Below are 5951 nucleotides of genomic sequence, written 5' to 3'. Positions count from 1 at the left end.
TGTGGGGAAGATGTTCCCATTCAATAGTTCCACAAAGTTGTTTCATCTTTGTGCTCTAAGAAAAAACCATGATAATTGAGATCTTGCAGGCAGCAGGTGTTAGTGTGAGGGAAACACAGGTCCTTTTGTGATGGAGAAAGTTGCTTTGCTGGACTGCAGTGGTGAGCTTTCGCCTGCTGTGCATCAGCATGCCATTATACCGCAGGAGCAGTGCTAGCGTCCCCCACATTTAGACTGTTGCAACTTGCTTCTTCCCAGATGGGTTAGCGTTAGTCACTTTTGTATCGCCACTCTCTCCGTTTGATCGTATATTATTAATTACTGGCATTTCCTCTCTTCACACTGCTTCCTCTTTTGTTGCCGTGGACCTTACCACAGAGAAATCCTTCAGTGCTGTTCTGAGCGACTCGTGCTGCTTTCTGTTTGCAAGAGAGAATCCAGAACAGCTTTTAATAAAACATATTTCTTTTTGCATTGTGGAATTTCCTGACAAGAGATACTGCTCTTCATTTACGGAGAGACAACGCGGTGAGACGGGAGATCTATATCCCCATCAATTTTAATTATGCTGATAAATCACTATGTGTTTCACTTTCTGAATTATACACTTTGGGATTCAGGTCTGCTTTCTCTCTCCTTGTCACAGAAAATAAAGTGTCTGGGCTTTTTTTTTATTTTTATTTTTTGTAACACCACCAACCGCTTTGGCAAGCTCATTTGTTCCCATAGAGTTCACTCCAGCAGCTTGATTAATTTTAGCACATTTCTGAACACTTCTGCCATGCACATCACAATCAAGCAGGTTGATAGAAAATAGACAAGGATGTGAGATCTGCATAAAATTTGCTAACGTGCAAGTTACTTTTGCCTCCTGGCTTAATCTAATTTTTGCACCTTGCTTCTTTGAGGATGGGAGAAGATTTACAAAGTCTGTAAGAAAATGCTAATAATCACTGGTGCGTTCCATGTTAATGAGTTCTGGGGCCTGCTGGTTTAACTTTTACTCACCCATCCTCCTTTTTATTTGACAGTAGGAATGTCCACTTTGTGGTATGCTGTTTGCTGTTTTGGGTGTTACAAAGGTAGCTTCACTTAATGGGGGAGACCAACCTGCTATCAATATGAAAACAGCTCAGAAAGCTTAATTTTCTTTACCTGGATGTGTCATTACATTACCATTGATAGAAGCTGAAGTGCTGTACCAGACAGAGGAACATGCAACACATTGATTGCCTCACAGCCTGCCACAAACCTCCAGAATAAAGTCTACCCAGCTATCCAAGGGAAAGCCGAAGAGAAAACACAGATAAGCCCACGTTAGTAAAGCTTAAATCTGAGCCCTGCCTTGAGATCAAATTAAACATTTTAGATTATTATGAAAAGGAAGCATGTGTATGAAGAAGGAAAGGAAGCAAGTGGAAAGCATGCACAGCACACTTGATAAGACTGAAGGCTGAGCGCTTGGTCTGTTTGTTAAGAGTGCTGGATTCATTACCATATTTTTAATATGTGGCTAATGGTTACTAATGTTGCTGTTCCACATTATTAATGGTTATGTAATGGTTAATGGTATATAATAGCATATATAAATAAGATCTGAATATTTAATAGACAAACTTATTTAAAAACATGAGATTCCTATGAAGGAACCTAGTTTTTAAAACCACATTTCCGTTATCTGTTACTAATTACAGTGTCATTATTAAAACTGAATTCTATTAGTAGAAGTCTCTCTCTCTCTCTGCCATTAAATCTGTGTGTTTTCATTATTTCTTGGATTTTTTTTTATATTTGGCTTTGACAATTAAAACCACTGGCTATGTCCACTTCTGCCTCTTTCCTGTATCAGCACAGTGCTGTAATACTTAGGTTGCAAATAGTACCTGGGAAGTCCCCTGTGGTTCAGTGGTAGCATCCTTGTCTACCACATAGGAGACCTGGCCTCGATTCCCAGACACTTATACGACTACAGCCATGGAGGCACCAAACATCTGGGCTCCGTCTGGTCTTTGGATTCTGTCTCAGTGGCCTAAAGGGATGATGGGCAGCCTCCACTCCTCTGAAAAAATTCTTGCCATCATCAGTACCTGGGCACTGTCCATACAATAAGGGTGTGATGCATGGGAGTACTGGTCAGAGGCTGTTCTTTATTTCCTAGCTCTAGTTATACACAGTACAGTGATGGACTTCACCTTCTTGAATGTCTCTCCAAAGCCACTTGCATACAGGATATGGTGCAATAGGTTGCTATTTGCACGCTTAAGTCGCCCATATTCTTTTAGAGGATACTTTTCCTTTTTGCTCTGCCTTGTCCCATTGACTACATTAGAATCAGACTGGTAGATAATGACATAAGCTGTTTCTTTCATTCATCAGTTCATTGTATCTTGTAACTAAACTATCTAGCTGGTCTGCATTAATACACATTATTGTTGCTTCCTTAGAACCTCTTTCCCTTGGCTGCTTCTTTGTATTGATATGCATGGTTGTTTCCTCTCTTAAATTAGATTGCGAGCTACAGGGGAGGGCAAGGATTGTCCTGTTTTTGGACAAGGCTTTGTACAAATGGGCTTTTATCTGCACTGGGGCTTATGTGTGCAACCATACTACAAATGATACAAAAGGATGACTTTGTCGGTTCTGTGCCAACTTTATTTTCAGACCAAGGGATACAGATAGATACTCTTGAAAATCAGATCCTTAATTGCTGGCAAAAGTACAGCTAGCAGAACTAAGTCCCTTAGAAGCCTAAGACTCAGTGACAGCAAATGGGCCTTGTGTCCCTGAATAACTCAAATGCTTTTACAAATCCCATTTTCTTTCTTTCTCTTCCTCACCCTCCTCTCCAGACATTATCCGAGAAAGCTGCTTGTGTCATGCCTATAGTGCAGTTCCCATCTAAATAAAAATGTTTAAATTAAGTCATCAAACGCTTGTTTTAATATCACATTTTGTAAGCATCTTCCATACTGAACTGATGCATAAAGCTCTGGGTCAGAGGTGATATCTTTTATTAGACCAACTAAATAGCAGCAAAAAAAAAAATTCCTTTTTTTACACCTTTCTTCAGGCTGAGAAGAATTCAAACAGTGTAAAAGTCCTCCTAGGTATTAAAGAAACTGCATTTTGCACAGGGGAGGGAGAAGCTGGAAGTTTATTCCCCTGGATATCTTAAGAGTCCTTCTTGTGAGGGTGTTGCTCTGTGATGTCCAGATTAGGCTGTTTTTAGATTTGTGTATCTCTCTTTCTCAGACCAGCACAGCTACAACATAGACTGCCATACTGAACTGTGCATTTAAATTACATTGTAGTGGCTCTTTAAATAAAGTAGTAGCCTATTCCATAAGTAACCACCTTAACATCCTCTTTTGTAAAGAACTCCCCACACTGTTCATTTTTTGTGTGCATTTGTTATATTGTCATGCAATAGACATGACTTAGAAGAAGCTGACTTGTGAATTTACTACTCAGTTTCCCAGTAGCAGAGGTGGAAATGATCATGCCACCCCGTGTATTGAATACAAACAAATGATGGCTCCGCTCATCAAAAAACAGATGACGGAAATGTAAACTAAGTTCTTGTACACTGAGTCCATAAATGTACAACATGACACAACTTGGAGTTCTGATGCATCTGTTTCATTTGGGTCAGGCCATGTTTTCAAGGTGAGCAAGTTCATTAAGAGTTCTTAGCAGCGTTCATGGCATTTTCACTCATTCGTTCTCTCCTGAAGTGGAGGCAGCACAATGATATAAAGTCCCACGCTCATTTTAATAGATGCATCAAACGGCTTCTACCTGGGGGGAGAGCAGAGGTGGCAAAGGTCAGGCAGAGGGTTTTAAATGCCTGGGGTTGCTTATTGATTTTTTTATCTACTTTCCTGAAACTCATTAAAACAGATACACTGAAGAAGGGCTTCTTTTATGTAAAAGAATAGAGGGCATTCTAAAAGCTTTTCATAGCACCATTGTTTAAAAATTCCCACTAGCTCAAATCTGTGGATACCATTTACAAATTAGATTTTATGGGTGGATATATCTTTGCAGGAGTAATAGAAATGACTAAAAAAAAATGCGCACTGCTTTAGCAGGATCACTGTCACAAAAGATGAACGATGATCTATTCAAGATAAATTTCTGGACAATAACTTTGTAGTAGTAATTTATTATTTGTAACAATGCAAAGATGTGAAGTGGAGTGATACTCATGGGGTCTATCCCTTAGTTTCAAGCTCTCTTGGGTAAACTTCAGGGCCAGGCACCATTATCCTGTTGAAACTCAGAGCTCCTATACTCCCGCTTTTTGTTCTAATCTTCAGACCATTAGTAGCCAGATTCTGTTTTAATACAATCATTCCTTAGTTACACATTGCACAGGTCCTGTTACTGTCCTGAGAACTCCTTGTCTATTCGCTTTGTCTGCGTTGTAGATATTGACCTGTCTTCATAACATTCACAAGTTTAACTCCATCTCCAGGGGAGAGGGACCATTGCATTTTCTCTGGAAGTGTTAGTTCAGTGTAACTGCTGCCAGATCAGGGGTGCTCAACCCACAGGCCATAGCCCCTGCCACCATGTCATTGGGCCTGCCTGCTAAATGGGGCACACAAGGTGGTATGGCACCTTATCCTGGTGCGTGAGGTCCAATTCAGACCGTGGACTGGCCCCATGCCACTTACCTGGCACATGGGACCATGGTGCTAGATAGCTCAAAGCAATTAAACAATATCTCCTATATAGTGTAGGGATCAATTGAAAAGATGGTTCTCTTGTGCTAGGCTTTGTACAAAGGCAGAGCAACAGACAGCTGCGGGCCTGGAGAGCTCACAATGTAAATAGATGGACAAAAAATGTATGAAAAAATGAATGTTGTTGTTAGTTGGATCGAATTCACCCTGCTGTAGTCCATCAGCATCAGTAGGTCTACACTGGAAGTGTTTGACCTATAAACTAATTGCCTGACGTACCGTTTATGTGACTTTACGTATCCCTTGTCACTTTGACTAGCGTTTTATAAAATGACCTTGCACGCAGGGGCTAAGTAGAGACTCAGAAAGCCTGAGGCTGCATTGATTCAATCCTTTCAGGTTCATCTAAGCTGCGTAGACTGAACCGATAAGCAAGTGAATAGACGTTTGCTTTTGACTCTGGAAACGCAGCCACGGGCTACAGTGGCCCTGGCTGGAGGCCAAGGAGTGCCAGAGCCCTCCTCCCCGCTAGCCCACCCACCTTGTGAGGGGGGGTGCAAAGCAGCCTGGGACGCTGGGGGACCGGGAGATCAGTTTAATCCGGAGGGGCTCTGGGACAGGTGGTCAATAAACCCATTTACCCTAAATCCATTACATCCGGTTGTACATCCATCCAGGTTTCTCTTCAACCCGTTTCAGCCGCTCACACGCCCTGAAGGCCGCCAGTTTACGCGTTGCTTCTGGCCCTAGCCACGCTGTCGCTACTCCTTGTTTGTCACAGTGGTTCCCCTTGCTTTCGGTCCAGCTGGGCCCACGAGGACGGGCCTGCCATGAAGTAACTGCACGTGTTAGGTAAGGGCAGCCGATGACAGGTAATCGATCATAACCCTCACCCCTTCCCCGTGGCTGTCTCATCTGAACCGGGCCAGGCACGCTCCGGATTCCCTTCCTCCCCGTGTGGGGGTAGCCCGGCTCGCTGCTTCGTCCCCAACGGCCACCCAGGCTCGTCTTGAAATCGATTCTCAAGGGAGGGGGAGGGGGGGGAAAAAAAGTAACCAATAACGTCTAAGTTTCGAGAGTGGAAGGAAAAAGCGCTGAGGCCCCGCCTTCCTCCTCAGAGCAGGGCCGCCTCATTGGCTCCCGTCGCCGTGCCACGTGACGCAGGCCCCCTCACCCCCGTGTGGCTTCAGCGCGCGGCGGCAGGCCCCCGTGTGTCACGTGACGCCACAACAACGCCCCCCCCGGTCACGTGACGCGCGGCTG

This window comes from Crocodylus porosus, unplaced genomic scaffold, assembly GCF_001723895.1.
Source record: "Crocodylus porosus isolate Cpor-Errol unplaced genomic scaffold, CroPor_comp1, whole genome shotgun sequence".
NCBI lineage: Eukaryota > Metazoa > Chordata > Crocodylia > Crocodylidae > Crocodylus > Crocodylus porosus.
Note: the sequence above shows the minus strand (reverse complement) of the source record.